We start from the raw sequence: 15,863 nt of genomic DNA on the forward strand, positions 1-15,863 counted from the left end.
AGGCATTCTGGAATTCCGAGGTAGAGGCTGTTTGCATAGTCGATACTTGACATGATGAGGATGACGATAGCGAGTGTTTTGTGCGCGAAGGAGAGGAAAGGTAGGATTCTTGCTGCGTGGAGGAGGAAAAACATTTCTTGACTGTTGCATTTAATTGCGTTTCTAAGGTTAGGGTGTTGTCCATCAGGATTCCCAGATTTTTTACTACCTTAGATGGTGATGGTGCGGTTCCCATTTCCGTTGGCAGTGGGATGGCGGTTTCGTTCTCTTGGTCTTTGGAAATGATCATGATGTCTGTCTTTCCTAGATTGATTTTTATGTGGTTGGCAGTCATCCAGTTGAAGACTTCTTTTAGACACTTGATTAGGGCTGAATGATCAGCTTGGGTGTCATTGATTTTGTAGATGATTTGGATATCATCTGCGTAGTTGTAGCATGTAATGTATTTTTTGAATATTCGGATAACTGGAGTTTGGTAGATGTTGAAGTACAGTGGTGATAGTGAGGATCATTGTGGCACTCCACTGTCGTTAACTCTTGGAGTGGATTTGAAAGGTTTAATCCATACGGCTTCTGTTCTATCTGCTAGGAATGATTTAGTCACGAGTAGTGCTGTGTCTGTTATGCCTATGTCTACTAGTCTTTTGCTAAGGGTGTCATGACTAACTGTGTCGAAGGCTGCGGAGAGGTCGAGTAGAATGAGGGCTGAGGTTGTGTTTGGCTGCGTTTTGGTTTTTAGGTCGTCCCGGATGGATAGTAGTGCTGTTTCCATTCCTCTTGCGGTTCTGAAACCGACTTGAGCTTGGTCTAGTAGGTGGTGTTTTTCCATGTATTCTTGGGTTAGTTTATATACGTAGGTTTCCAGGAGTTTTGCCGGGTAGGGAATGTTTGAAATCGGCCTGTAGTTGGAGAGGTCCTCTGCGTCGCCACTTGTGTTTTTCAGAAGTGGTTTGTTATATGCTGATTTGAAGGTCTTTGGTACAGTTCTTGTTGTTAGAGAAAGGTTCATAAGTTTTCTGTAGTATGCTGCTGGCCTTCCTTGTGCGAAGATTGATTTGTAGATGTCCGGGGACAGGATTCCATGGGTGATCCAGCTTTCTTGCTGGGTTTTACCAGCAATGCGAATGCCTCTGCTGATATTTCAGGAAAGTTTTTGAGGTTGTGCTGAGGTTCTGTGATGTGTTCGCTTTGTAGTATGTTGTGGTCGGTTGGTACGTTTTGTATGGCTTGTCGTATGTGGAGATTCTTTTTTCTTGAAGCGGTCTGCCAGGTCGTTGCATAGTTTCTCTGTGGGGGTTGGGGTGTTGTCGCAGCCTGGTGGGTTTCTCATCTCTTTGATGGTTAAACATTTCTTTTTGTGTGTTGGCGGCATTGGTGATTCTGTCATCATAATGCCTTCTCTTCGCCTTTTGAATTTCCTTCTTGTATGCGCAGATGTGTCTCTGGAACAGTGTTTTTTTTTTTTCTTTTTTTTTTGTTGTCCGGGTTGTATTCTTTACTCCATTCCAGTTCCATTTTTGTTTTTTTTTTTGTTTTCCTTTTTCATGGTGCTTAATAGTGGGGTGAACCTTTTTGCCATTGCTCTTTTTTTTTTGATGGGGTGAATGGTTTTTCTGGGGCGATCATGTCTGTTGCGTCTGCGATCCATTTGTGTAGTAGCTCTGCTTTCCCGTCTAGATCAGTTAGCTCTAGTTCTCTAGTTCAGGGTTTGGTTAACTCCAGTTGTTCGAATAGGTTGCTTTTTTTGACGTGTTTCTTTTTGAGGTGGTTGAGTTCAGGGGGTTGGATGCAGGCTAGTGTAGGCAGGGTGATCACGAATGGGATGATGAGATGGTCGCTCCACAGTATTTGTATCGGCGGTGCCGTGGTGATGAGTTTTTCCTCAGCAAAAATTGCATCAAGGGTGTGTCCTGCCGAGTGTGTTGCCCCTTTGACTAGTTGTCGTTTCATGGTAGTGAGTTGTTCAGTCAGTGAGTTTAGGGAGTTGGCGTGACGGTCTTCAAACCAGATGTTGAAGTCCCCCAGGATGATTAGGTGTTTGTGGTTGATGGCTATGTTGGTGATGGCTTGTATGAAGTTGTCGACGAAGGCTGCATCATGTGTCGGTGGTCAGTACACCAGGATGAATGTGACGTTGGTTTTTGGGCTTGCTGTTAGGTGTATTCGCATGGTTTCACATTTGGGGATGTTGAGCGGTTCATATGTTTTTTATTTTCAGGTGTCCTTTGAATGCTATTGCGATGGTTCCTCATTTTGTGATTTTCCTGTTTATTTGAAGGCATTTGAAGTTGGTTGGAAGGCAGCTTTGCAGTATGATTTTGTAGTTGTCGTCCAGCCATGTTTCTGTGATGAACAGGATGTCAATGCTGTTGTCATCGAGTAGGTCAAAGATCTCTGAGTGTTTTGACATGGATCTTTCGTTTATAGGATTGCAGTGGAGTTTGGAGATGTCGTTTGGCTTGGACTTTCTTGTTGAGGTAGTCTTCTGATCAGTGTTGGGGTTTCCTTCCTAGTCGATCTCTTGCTGAGGTGTGGTGTTTCGGGTGTCAGCGTCTTCAAAAAGTTCTTCTAGGTTCTGTCTTGGGTTTTTGTTTTCATCGGGTTCGTCTTCCATGAGTTGTGGTTCGTCGATTAGAAGTTCTTCTTGCTTTGGTGATGAGAGGTGTTATCGCATCAGAGGTATTTTGTTGTTTCTTGTGGTGTTCATCCTTCTTCTGCGCGATTGTGTGGGGTAGTTTAATTTTGCTGCTTCTAGCCTTGGGTTGGTTTGCTCTGGTGACCCGTTGTCTGCGAGGTAAGGAGTTAAGTAGAGGGATTTGTCTCTTCTCTCAGTGTTGGTTCGATTCTTGTTCCTGACTTCGGGTGTGCGTTCTGTAGTTGGGGTTCTTTGTTGATGTTCCGTAGTGTTTGTTGCTTCTTCTATTTTCCTTTCCCTCGGAATGGGTCGTTTGCACAGCATTCTAAGAGGTTGTTTAGCCTGTATTTATTTGTTTGCTGATGTCCAGTTGGTTCTGATTTGGTCGGGTTGTCTTGTGGTGTTGTAATGTGTGCGGACGGGCTGTCCGCTAACAGTTAGGCCTTTGTCTGTGGGTGGTATTCCCAGCTGATGCGGTCGACTCGTTCCTGTGAGGACACAATCCGTTCGAAGAACAAGTTACTTACCCATAGTAACGTTCTTTTGATTGGATCTTCCTCCCACGTATTTCTCATCCCCATTCCGCCCCCCCCTCTCAACCTGTCCTGCGGTAAAATTGCCTTGTTTACTCATCTTCAAGGTGAGTAGCTGTCACACGTAGTATAAACCAATACAAGTGAAAAAAACGAACTGAAACCATCAATGACGTTGACATAGAGATGGAGGACCTGCTGGAAATAATTTTTCTGAAGCAGCTAAAGCTGGATATGGATATATCATAAGATGAGGAATACGTGGGAGGGACATCCAGGCGAAAGAACCTTACCACAGGTAAGTAACTTGATGGTGTTTAGTGTCTCTTCATGCTGCTTCCTGTGATTCCCTTTATTCTTCACGGCTGGTGCTCTTTTGGGGTACCACCCTTTTTTGACAATGTAAATCTGCCAAGTCTCATGCCTCTGTGGGGTATGTTAAAAATGTGACACCCTATTACTCCGAGCGTCACTGGATATAACATTGCATATGTTATTTCTTGAGACTTTGCTTAATACTTGACAAGCTTTTTGAACTGACTTGGAAGTGGTGATCGTAAATGGAGCAATGGTGGACATCTATCCAAACTTCACTTTCCTCCTTGTAGCCTGTAGAATCATATCGCAATCTCTCTAATTCAGTAGCTTAGCTATAATTGGTCTTGGTGAACTACACGAGAGGGAGTGGGCCGTTCTTTGCTTGGCACTCTGTGGGTTCTTTGCACAGACAAGACGTTTGATAGACCGTTGGAGCCCACCCATTGTTTTTAATTCAATCTTCCAGGCAGAGCTCCATTGATGGATTGACTGTCCTTTCTTTTTGGGGAGGCCAGTTATTGGTACGTTACTATGCCTGGCTGTGTCTACCGCGTCTTTCATTTTCATCTCCTAGGAGCTGTTTTAGTTTGTAATGCTTGTATGTTTAAGGGACCGATTGAATCTTTGATGTTGGATGTTCGGGTTGGCGCTTGCCAAGTCTAGCAAAGACCTGGTGCCGATCCTGCCACAGTAGGTAAATATTTGTGCCAATGGCGTCTTTCTTTTTTTTGGTTTTAAGTCTGGCTCTGGCCTCATGCATGGCAAATAAGATTTCTTGAATCGACTGGGCAGGTATTGAATCAGAGTTTTTGTGTATGGATACTGCTAGACTCAGACCTAATGGTTGACTTGTAGCGGCACCATTGTGTCAATCAGTTTTGGCTTGGAGACTTGACCTTTTAATTTTGGTTCTTTCCTTGGCTATAATTTATATTATACCTTGGAGGGTGTTGAGCTACGTTCTCCAGGACCTCTCCTTAGCCCATAGGATCACTGCAGAAATGCAGTTCCTGATCAGTCTCCAATAAGATCTGTTCTCCAGCATGGGGTCTGGCATGGATTCACATGCTCATGAATATTTCCCTTCGTCCGGCTGGGAATCCTCGGCAAAGAAAGTTTGTTTTGTTTCTGAACTGTCTTTCTCCTAATAGCCAATCGCTGGTCTCAGGGTCATACTGCCCCCAGCCAATGACTGCCCTCTACCTAAGCCCCTCCTCAGGCAGCCATCTTCAGATTTTTCCTGCACGTTCAAGTGTTGGGAGTCCTCGTGCTTAGCTCTCAAGCTTTTACTGCGTATTGCGTTTTTCAAAGAGTTCACTCTCTATTTTTTTCAGTCAAATTGAGCCTCCAGCTCCACTGATTCATCTTCATATTAACGGGGACCCGTTTCGGAAATCTCTGACCCTCAAGGGCGAATTTTCATCGAATTTCACTTCTTGGAGGATTCCAGAAGATCTTGGAGGCCTACCCCACTGGTCATGGCCAAAGACAAAGACTCGACGCCTCTGTTTAGGATCTGCCCAGGATGTGGACTACAGAACGTCTTCAAGGAGGATGGGCACTCCCAGTGCCTCTGCCTGCACGCAGATAAATCTCACATCGAGGAGGCCTGTGCGTTCTGCAAGGACATGTCCTCCTGGACAATGAAGGACCGTCGCAAGCGACTCGCTGGCTGGCTGGAGTCGAGGAGCCCGGCGACAGGTGAGCCCCGGCAACACACTTTTCCCAAGAGAAAATCTGAGCCGTCTTTGGCGACGGGGGGCCTACATAAGGCAAAGCACCGCGAGTCCGCAGGCACCGGGAGCGCCGTTGGTACATGCTTCTCGGCTGCCAGGCCGGGTGCAGCATCGCTGACAGTCGACCAAGAGCCAATGCTCGGCGAAAAGGAATTTGGACAACCCGGGTAAGCTAATGGAGAAGGCCCGGTGCCTAAGGTCGTGAAGGCCCAGATTCACCAGGCTAAGGCTTCGATTGAGGGAGTGGTAGCGTCCTTGGCGAAGACCGCAGAGGTGGCCCCAGTGGAGACGGGCCCCCAAGCCAAGAGTTTCCCTGCCCAGCCGGAGGGAATCTTCCTTCACGCCCATCGATAAGATGCCTGTGAAGCCCCTGGGCGAGAAGAAGTGGGGAGAAGGGCGGCACGATAGTCCTACCAGACTCGGATATCTCCTCCGAGGATGAGCTTTCAGGCATCAAGTGAGTTCTTGACAAGAAGTTCGTCGGTCAGATTCTATGGGAAGGACCCCAAAGAGGCGGACGTGGAGAGCGACGAGGGAGACAACGAGGAACGACAGGTCGACGAGGAGCCAGAGGACACTACGCTGCTCACGTCTCAACCACTGCCACCACCGACTGACGGGTCGGAGGACATCTTGCTAGCCTTGCACACACTGTACACAGAAATAAGGACAAGGATGCCTTTGCCTCCGGCGGACGATCCAGCGGCGCCTGGACTGTCGGGGAGCCCTCCATCCAAGCGAAGGCACGTCCATCCACCCCCGCCCTGCCATCCTTCACCTCCATCCCCTCCACCGAGGAATGAGACGGCGACGACGGAACTGATCGCCCGTCGCCCCCACCCCACGCTTCTCCTCCTGACGAAATTGGCTCCTTACACGCCATGATCGCTAGGGCCTCCAGAGCTTTTTCGGCAATGCCCCGAAGAGCAGAAGGAGGGATTCCTTTCTCCAGCATGGGGTCTGGCATGGATTCACATGCTCATGAATATTCCCCGTCTTCAGGCTGGGAATCCTCGGTAAAGAAAAAACCAGTATCAGTTTCGTTTCTGATATGTCTTTCGTAGTAGTAACCAATCACTGATCTCTCCGTCATACTGACCACAGCCAATGACTGCCCTCTACCTAAGCCCTGCCTCTGGCAGCCATCTTCAGATTTTTACCGCACGTTCATGTGTTGGGATCCTCGTGCTATTGCTCTCGAGCGTTAGTGCTATTTGTTTCACGTTTTTTCTCAAAAACTTCGTTTTTTTCGGTCAAAAGAGCCTCAAGCTCCACCGACTCTCCATCCGATCAACGGGTACCCGTGTCGAATTCGTCTACGCCCCTCAAGGGTGAAGATTCGTCGAGCTACGCTTTTGGAGGACTCCAGAAGCTTCTCAGGCCCATCTCGGTCATGGCCCAGGAGAAGGGAAGCTCGACGCCCGGAAAGCTGTTCAGGGTCTGCCCTGGATGCCAGCTGCAGAATGTCTTTAAGGAAGACGAACACTCCTTTTGTCTTTACTGCCTACATGAAGACAAGACGCACGTGGAGAAGGACTGTACGTTTTGCGGCAACATGTCGGAGCGGACCATGAAGGACCGCCATCAACGTCTCGCCAACTGGCTGGAAGGGAAGAGCCCGTCCGGCGAGAAGAAGAAATCCGAGCGGTCTTCTAAGACCTTTGAGGACGCCCCGGCGACGGGGGTCCAACATAAGGCCAAGCACCGCGAGTCCGCTGGCACCGGGAGCGCCGAAACGGTCGGGCTCTACGGGCACCAGGCAGGGCGCACCCTCCCCGGCACCATCAACCACGAGCCAACGCTCTGGGTCGGTTAAGAGGAAGGCCGAGCACCCGGCAAAGCTCCTGGAGAGGCCCCGGTCGAGCTCGAAGGGGCAGCGAGGCAGTGTCCCCCCTCCCCCCCCGAAGGAGAAGGCGGTGAGCGCACCATGGGTGGTGAAAGCCTTAATCCATCCGGCCAAGGCCTCTATCGAGACAGTCGCGGCGGCCCTAGCTCAGCCTGTGGAGGCTACGCCTGTGGGGGCGACCTCGGGGCTCAGTCTCCCTGCCACCGCAGAGGGAGTCCTCTTTTATGCCCATCGACAGGACCCCCGTGAAACCTCCTCCGGAGAAGAAAAAGGGGGGGCAGGAGGTCGCCGTGGATTCGGCCTCAACCTCTGAGGAAGAACTGATCGAGGACTTAAGCCACAGCGTTGGCGTGGAAGAAGACCAGCCCGTCGGGAGGGATCCCGACGCAGGAGACGACATCGTCGAGGGTACCGACGGGGCCCCTGACCGCCCGCCGGATTCCCCTCTGCCAGTGCCGCAAGACAACTCGGCGGCCATTTTGTTGGCTATACAGTCCTTCTGCTCAGAGATAAGGACGAGACTGCCGTTACCAGTGGAGGAACCACTCCCGCCGGGGGACCCGGAACCAGGCCCTTCGGGCAGCCCCCCTCCTAAGAAAAGAAGGATTCACCCTCCACCTCCTTTTCAGCCGTCGCGCCCCGTTCAGCCCTCCTCCCTGTCCACGACTCGAGGGGATGATACAGGGACTGACACGGCCGCGACGGGTACGGACGACGAGGTGTACGACGAGGATCTGCCGTCGTCTCCTCCCACCCGGGCTTCCCCACCCGACGAGATTGGATCTTTTCACTCAATGATCGCCAGGGCATCCGAGCTCTTCCAGCTCTGCCCTGAGGAGAAGGAAGGTTTCCTTTATCAGCGGCGCGAGGCCAAGAGGAAGACGGTCCTCTCAGTACCTCTACTGGACAATATTTGGGATGAGGGCCTCGCCCTCCTCAAGAACCCATCCACGACGCCGGCTAGAAGAGACCGGTACGAGAAGAAGTACCGGGTCCCGGACACGGCCCCCTTGTGCCTCCGGGCGCAGCCTACCCCGGACTCCGTCGTCTCCGCGGCGGCCAGGAACAAAGCGGGGGGGTGCGGCCTCCACGTCGACTCCCCCGCTGGACGGCGAGGGAAAGAAATTGGACACGATGGGGCGCAGGGTCATCTCGTCTGCAGCGACGACGATTAAGGCGGCTAACGCCTTGGCTATCGTAGCCCGGTACGACAGGGAGCTGTGGTACAAGCTGGCTCCCCTGCTGGACTTCCTACCGGACGACAAGAGGGCGGATGCCCTGGAGATCTTGCAGGAAGGTGAGGTGGCGTCGGACCACGCCATCACTATTGCGACGGACATCGCCGACACTGGATTTCGCCAGTTGGACAACGGCGTGTGCCTTAGGTGGCGTGGATGGCTCAAGGCTACTGACTTCCGTCAAGACGTACAGACCAGAGTCCTGGACATGCCGTTCGATGGGAGCAACTTGTTTGGGAAAACAGTGGACGATTCCCTTCAAGCCATTAAAGCGGACACAGAGACTGCCCGGGCTCTCGGGGTTCTCCAGCAACGGCGGCCGCCCTTTCGGAGCGGCGGAGGCAAGGGCGCCTCCAAAGGTTCCGGCGGCGGATTTTCCACCTACCGTCAAGCGGCCCGTTCGTCGTCTCAAGAAGCTTACAGGGGACGAGGCAAGTCAGGCGGACCCCGCCGTCGTCGCCAAGGAGGTCAAGGCGGCAAAGCCTCGTCTAAGCAGGATTGAACCGGCCGTGGGGTCGGGCCCCCACCGAAGCACCCCAGTGGGAGTCCATCTCCACCGACCTTTGGGTGCTGGACGTCCTAGCCCAGGACCACGCGCTTGAGTTTCAAAGAAGGTGCCCGCGCGTCCCCCCTGTGGCCAGGAAAGAGCTTCACGTCCCTCAGCTTCTCCGGGAGGGTAAGGGCGATGCTAAGGAAGGACGCCATCGAACTCGTCCCAAAGAGGCTTCGGGGCTCCGGAGTTTACTCAAGATACTTCCTCGTGAAGAAGAAGACGGGAGGATGGCGCCCCATCCTAGACCTACGACGGCTGAACAAGTTCATCAAGGCACAGAAGTTCCGGATGGTCACCCTCCAGCACGTCCTGGGTCAGCTGGAGGAAGGAGACTTCCTGTCGTCGTTGGATTTGGAGGATGCCTACTTCCATATTCCCATCCTAAAGGGGCACCGGAAATTCCTCAGGTTCGTGGTCCAAGGGCGTCACTATCAGTTCAGAGCCCTTCCCTTCGGTCTACGGTCGGCACCCAGGGTATTCACCAAGTGCCTTGCACCAGTGGCGGCGCAGCTGCGCCGAGAGGGGATCCACGTCTACCCCTACCTGGACGACTGGCTCATCCGAGCCAAGACGAGGGAGCTCGCCGTGGAGCACACGGCAAGGACCGTCCAACTTCTCACGGACCTGGGATTCTCCGTGAACTACGCCAAGTCCCACCTGGTACCCGCGCAAGACGCACTGTTTCTGGGAGCGAAGCTCGACAGTGTCCCTTCTGGCCTCCCCGTCGGAGGAAAGGACCAGGGCCATCCTGGGCAAGGTACAGCGGATGTTGGTTTCCGACGCGGCCAAGGTGAGGTCCATCAAGTCCCTCCTCGGAATGATGTCTTCTTGCATCTACCTCATTCCCATGTGCAGGCTCCGGATGCGCCCGTTGCAGGAGTTCCTGGACGCGCACTGAATCCAAACGACGAGCAGCTTCGAGGAGAGGATCACACTCGACGAGAGTTTCCGACGAGCGATCCGGTGGTGGGGCATCTGCGCGCATCTGACGGCGGGCATGGACTTCCAGATCCCAGGCCACCAGGAGACAGTGACCACGGATGCCTCCCTGGAAGGGTGGGGAGCGCACACCGAAAATCTGCACGCGAGAGGCCTTTGGCTCCCGACGGAGAAGTCCCTCCATATCAACGTCCTGGAGCTCCGTGCAGTGTTCTGGGCCCTCAGGTCCTTCCTTCCGTCCCTCAAGGGCAAGGTGGTGAGGATCTTCACCGACAACACCACCACCATGTTTTACATCAGGAAACGGGGCGGAACCAGGTCCCTAGTCTTGTCCAAGGAGGCGCAGGACATGTGGCATTGGGCCGTCGCCCAAAGGATGTTTCTGGTGCCGTTTCATCTGGCAGGGATAAAAAACACCATCGCCGACTCACTCAGCAGGGAGCTGCGCTCGTGCCACGAGTGGGAACTACGGCAGGATCTAGTGGATCGCCTCTTCCGACGGTGGGGCACACCCCAGATCGACCTGTTCGCGACGGCGACGAACTCCAAGTGCCGGAGGTTCGCCAGCAGGTTTCCCCAGCCGAGGAGCATGGGCGATGCTTTCTCGTTCCCCTGGGAGGGCCTGTTCCTATACGCGTTCCCTCCATTGCCACTACTGATCCGGCTCATCAACCAGTTCAAGAGGTCACGGTGCAGGATGATCTTCGTCGCACCTGCGTGGCCGAGGCAGATATGGTTCCCGGACCTTCTGGACTTGTCAGCGTCCCCGTTAATCAAGCTGCCAGTGGACGCGGATCTGCTCTCAAGGGAAGGAGGCGCCATCCTCCACCACGACCCGAAGTCGCTGAACTTGCAGGCCTGGCTCCTGCAGCGCTAGAGTTTGGAGGATACGACATACCGGCCGACTGCAGAGAGGTTCTTGCAAAGGCCAGGGCGTCCTCGACTCTTAAATGCTACGGACACAAATGGAAGAGGTTCTCTGTCTGGTGCCACGCACAGAAGATTAACCCTCTAAGGATTACGGCTCCCCAAGTACTGCCGTACCTGTTGACGCTGGCCAAAGCTGGACTGGCACACGCGTCCATCAAGATTCATCTTGCTGCGATCTCCCGATACACCAGAACCATGGGGCGGACGTCCTTGTGGTCTCATCGTCTGGTGAAAGAGTTCATGAAGGGACTGTTCAGATCGTTCCCGCCGGTGAAGGCTCCGGCCCCGGCGTGGGAGCTCCACGTGGTGCTGACCAAGCTCATGGGACCTCCGTTCGAGCCTCTGCACTCGGCCCCGTTGAAGTTCCTTGTGGCCATCCCCTCCGCACGACGGGTGGGAGAGATCCATGCCCTTTCCTGCAAGGCCCCGTACTTGACTTTTCACGACACGAGGGTGGTGCTCAGGACGCACCCCTCATTCATGCCCAAGGTGCCGTCGGACTTCCATCTCAACATACCCTTGGTGTTGTCTGTGTTTTTCCCGTCGCCGGCTGAGAGGACTTTGCACTCGCTGGATGTGGCTAGAGCGCTGAAGTTCTACGTGGACCGCACAAAGTGTTTTCGGAAGACGTCACAACTCTTTGTGAACTTAGGACCTGTCAATCAGGGGAAGGCTCTCTCGAAGGCTTCCATTCACATGCCGGGATCTCGTTGCCTCTGAACTCTAGGTCTGGCATGGATTCACATGCGAACCCTCCCGCCTACCCCTCTGCGGCTCTTCACTTGGTCATACTGCCACTTCACGTGCTTCCAAATCTGAAGATGGCTGCCAGAGGCGGGGCTTGGGTAGAGGGCAGTCATTGGCTGTGGTCAGTATGACGCAGAGATCAGTGATTGGTTACTACTACGAAAGACAGATCAGAAACGAAACGGACGACGGGGAATATTCATGAGCATGTGAATCCATGCCAGACCCATGCTGGAGAACAACAGTTACAGGTAAGTAACTTGTTCCTTATCAGCGACAAGGCCAAGAGGAAGACTGTGCTCTCGGTCCCGTTGTTGAAGGATATCTGGGACGAAGGGCTTGCCCTCCTGAAGAACCCATCCTCGGCCCCGGCGAAGAGACCGGCTCTTCTTAGTACCGGGTCCCAGACGCTGCACCTATGTGTCTCAGAGCGCAGCCGTCCCCGGACTCAGTGGTCTCAGCGGCGGCCAAGAAGAAATCTTCTGGGGCGGCGGCATCGACTTCCACTTCCCCGCCGGACAGCGACGGTAAGAAGCTGGATACCATGGGATGTCGGGTCATCTCGTTGTCGGCGGCGATGACCATTAAGGTGGCCAACACTCGCTATCGTGGCCCGCTACGATAGGGTGCCCTGGTTTTAAAATCGCCCCCCTCCTGGGCTTCCTCCCAGACGACAAGAGGGCGGAAGCCCTTGAGATCTTGCAAGAAGGCGAGGTGGCTTTGGACCACGCCATCACGGTGGCCACGGACATCGCCGACACCGGCTTCCGCCAGATGGGTAACAGCGTTTGCCTTCGCTGGCGTGGCTGGCTCAGGGCCACCGATTTCCATCAGGACGTACAGACTAGGGTACTGGACATGCCCTTCAATGGGAACAACCTGTTGGGCAAGGCAGTGGACGAGTCACTGCAGGCAGTCAAGGCAGACACCGAGATGGCCCGTGCCTTGGGCACGCTCAATCAACGACAGCAGTCCTTTCAGCCCTCGTGAGGCAAGTCAAAAGGTGCCTCCAAAGGATTCGGCGGCAGCTCTTCATACTGTCAGGAAGCCTACAGAGGCCGCAACAAGTCCGGAGGACATCGCCAAGGGGCCCAAGGTGGTAAAGCCTTGGCAAAGCAGGACTGAACTGGCCGTGACGTCGGGCCCCCACCCGAGCACCCCGGTGGAAGGCCGGCTGGCGAACTTAATTGGCGTGTGGAAGTCCATCTCCACCGACAGTTGGGTGCTGGATGCCCTGGCCCACGGACACACTCTGGAGTTCCAAGGGCAGTGTCCCAGTTTCCCACCTGTGGCCAGTAAAGAAAACCACATTCTGCAGTTTCTGCTGGAGGTGCAAGCAATGCTAAAAAAAGGGAGCCATAGAACTTGTCCCAAAGAGGCTCCGGGGCTCCGGAGTTTACTCGTGTTACTTCCTCGTCCGAAAGAAGACCGGTGGTTGGCGGCCCATTCGAGATCTTTGCCGCCTTAACAAATAAATAAAATCCCAGAAGTTCTGCGTGGTCACCCTCCAGCACGTGCTGGGACAGCTGGAGGATGGGAACTTCCTGTCGTTGCTGGACTGGGTGGATGCCTATTTCCACATCCCCAGTCACAAGGGACACCGAAAGTTTCTGTGCTTTGTAGTCCAAGGGCGGCACTACCAAGTCAAGGCCCTCCCCTTCGGGTTGAAGTCGGCCCCAAGGGTCTTCAAGTGCCTGGCGGCACGGTTGCGCCTGCAGGGGATCCACGTTTATCCCTATCTGGACGATTGGCTGATCCGAGCGAAGTCAAAGGAACTCGCCGTTGGACGCACAGCGAGGGCTGTCCGCCTGCTCACGGAACTAGGATTCTCGATAAACTATGCAAAGTCCTGCTTGGAGCCATCTCAGGACGCTCAGTTCCTGGGAGCCAGACACAACACGGTGGCGCGCCTAGCCACACCGTGGGGGGAGGGGGGGGGCGCGGAGGACGGGATAAAGGCCATACTGGGCAAGGTACAACGGCTGTTGAACATGAAGGTTGCCAGGATGAGGTCCATCAAGTCCCTGCCCGGCATGATGTCGTGCATCTACCTCGTTTGGCTGTGCAGACTGCGGATGCGGCCGCTGCAGGAGTTCCTTGACGCTCGTTGGATGCAGGCGATGGGAAGCTTCGAGGACAAGATCGCCCTCAATGAGATTCCATCTAGCGACTCAATGGTGGAGGGTCCGTGCGCATTTAGCGGAGGGCACAGACTTTTAGACCCGGCGCATCAGGAGACTGACAATGGACGCCTCCCCGGAGGGATGGGGCGCACACTCCGGACATCTCCACGCAAGAGGCCTTTGGCTCACGGAGAAGTAGTTGCACATCAGCGTCCTGGAGCTCCGGGGCGTGTATTGAGCCCTCAAATCATTCCTTCCGTCCCTCAAGGGCAAGGTGGTACGTGTCTTCACTGACAACACCACGACTATGTTCTATATTCGGAAGCAGGGGGGCACCAGATCCCCACCTCTCTCCATGGAAGCGCAGGACCTATGGCACTGGGCCATCGCCCAAAGGATGTTCCGGGTACCCTTTCATCTGGCAGGAGTGATGAACATCGTCAACGACTCACTCAGCAGGGAGCTACGCTCTTTCCACGAGTGGGAGCTTTGGCAGGATCAGGTGGATCTGCTGTTTCAACGATGGGCAATTTGCAGATCGATCTGTTGGCGACGAACACCAAGTGCCGGAAGTTCACCAGCAGGTTTCCCCAACCGGGGAGCATGGGGGGGGATGCCTTCTCATTCCCCTGGGACAGCCTATTGCTCTACGCGCTCCCGCTGCTGCTGTTGCTTCTGCGACTCATCGGTCAACTCAGACGGTCCCGGTGCAGGATGATCCTCGTCGCACCAGCATGGCCGAGGCAGATTTGGTACCCGGACCTTCTGGACATGTCAGCGTCCCCTCCAGTCAAGCTTCCGACGGACGCAGATCTCGCCAGGGAAGGAGGCGAGATTCTGCACCACGACCTGGGGTCGCTGAACCTGCAGGCCTGGCTCCTGCAGCGCTAGAGTTCGGAGGCAACGAGATCCCGGCAGACTGCAAGGAGGTGCTTGCCAGGGCTTCTTCGACTCTTAAGTGCTACGGACATAAATGGAAGAGGTTCACCGTCTGGTGCCGTGCACAGAAGATAAACCCTCTACCGATTACAGCCCCTCAAGTGCTGCTGTACTTGCTGTTGCTGGCCAAGGCGGGGCTGGCGCACGCTTCTATCAAGATCCATCTTGCGGCTATCTACCGCTACAGCAGGACTCGGGGGCGATTGTCGCTGTGGTCACATCCCCTGGTTAAGGAGTTCATGAAAGGACTTTTCCGTTCTTTCCCACCGGTGAAGGCTCCGGCCCTGGTGTGGGAGCTCAATGTGGTGCTGACTAGTCTCATGGGTCCTCCGTTCGAGCCTCTGCATTCGGCACCTCTGAAATTCCTATTGTGGAAGACGGCGTTCCTGGTGGCCATTACCTCCGCACGAGGAGATCCAGCCCCTCTCCTGTCAGCCTCCGTACTTGACTTTCCATGCAGCCTAGGTCGTGCTGAGGACGCACCCCTCATTCATGCCCAAGGTGCCATCGGACTTCCATCCTAACGAACCCTTCGTGTTATCTGTTTTCTTCCCGTCGCCGGCTGAGAGAACTTTGCACTTGCTGGATGTGGCTAGAGTGTTGAAGTGCTACGTGGACCGCACAGTTTTCGTAAGACATCACAGCTGTTTGTGAACTTTGGCCCTGTGAACCAAGGGAAGGCCCCCTCCAAGGCTTCCATATCCAGGTGGCGCTCCGGGTGCATCATGCACGGTCACTGGTTGGCAAACCGACCTTTGCCGGGCCGTACGAGAGCCCATTCGACCAGAGCGATCACTGCTACTATGGCATTCCTATCTGGCGTGCCCCTACTGGAAGTTTGAGTTGCAAGCTACTTGCAAGCCATAGAAAATGCACTCTATGCTTGAAGTCTATACATAGACAAAGCACACCATTTCTTACTCGCAACTAGCCATTGGCTTGTGATATTTGACTATTGGTGAGTGCTTATTTTGCACACTGTATTAGTGCCAGACATCCTTTCCATACTCCTTTGGGGTAGCTCCTCTTCCTCTGAGCTGTTTAGGGGCTCATGAGAAGGGCAAGTCTGGTCTGTATTGCTGGCCTGTGGGCTGCGGTTCTCGGCTGACTCCTGTGGCTCTTTGGACAGGCTAATATAACTGAACTCCAAGCTGGTGAGGGGTTGGGGGGGGGGGGGGGGGAAATGGGTGCCCGCGTTAAGGCGAGGGGTGGGAGACCAGTCCCAATCTGTGTATGGGAAATTTCACATCACCCCCCTCATCTTTTGCGTTGAGGTTGTTCTCTTTGCTGGTGCGCTCTCGCCACTCACCTGTAGTTGAGCGGGGG

At 54.1% G+C, this 15,863-nt stretch overlaps 1 protein-coding gene across 3 annotated transcripts in view; it reads left to right on the forward strand.

Annotated features, from left to right (window-relative positions):
- The window catches only part of SETD2 (SET domain containing 2, histone lysine methyltransferase), a 1,465,157-nt gene that overhangs the window by 119,910 nt on the left and 1,329,384 nt on the right, over window positions 1–15,863 (forward strand). The window lies entirely within an intron of this gene.

Source organism: Ambystoma mexicanum, chromosome 2p (assembly GCF_040938575.1).
Source record: "Ambystoma mexicanum isolate Mex_15411 chromosome 2p, UKY_AmexF1_1, whole genome shotgun sequence".
Taxonomy (NCBI): domain Eukaryota; kingdom Metazoa; phylum Chordata; class Amphibia; order Caudata; family Ambystomatidae; genus Ambystoma; species Ambystoma mexicanum.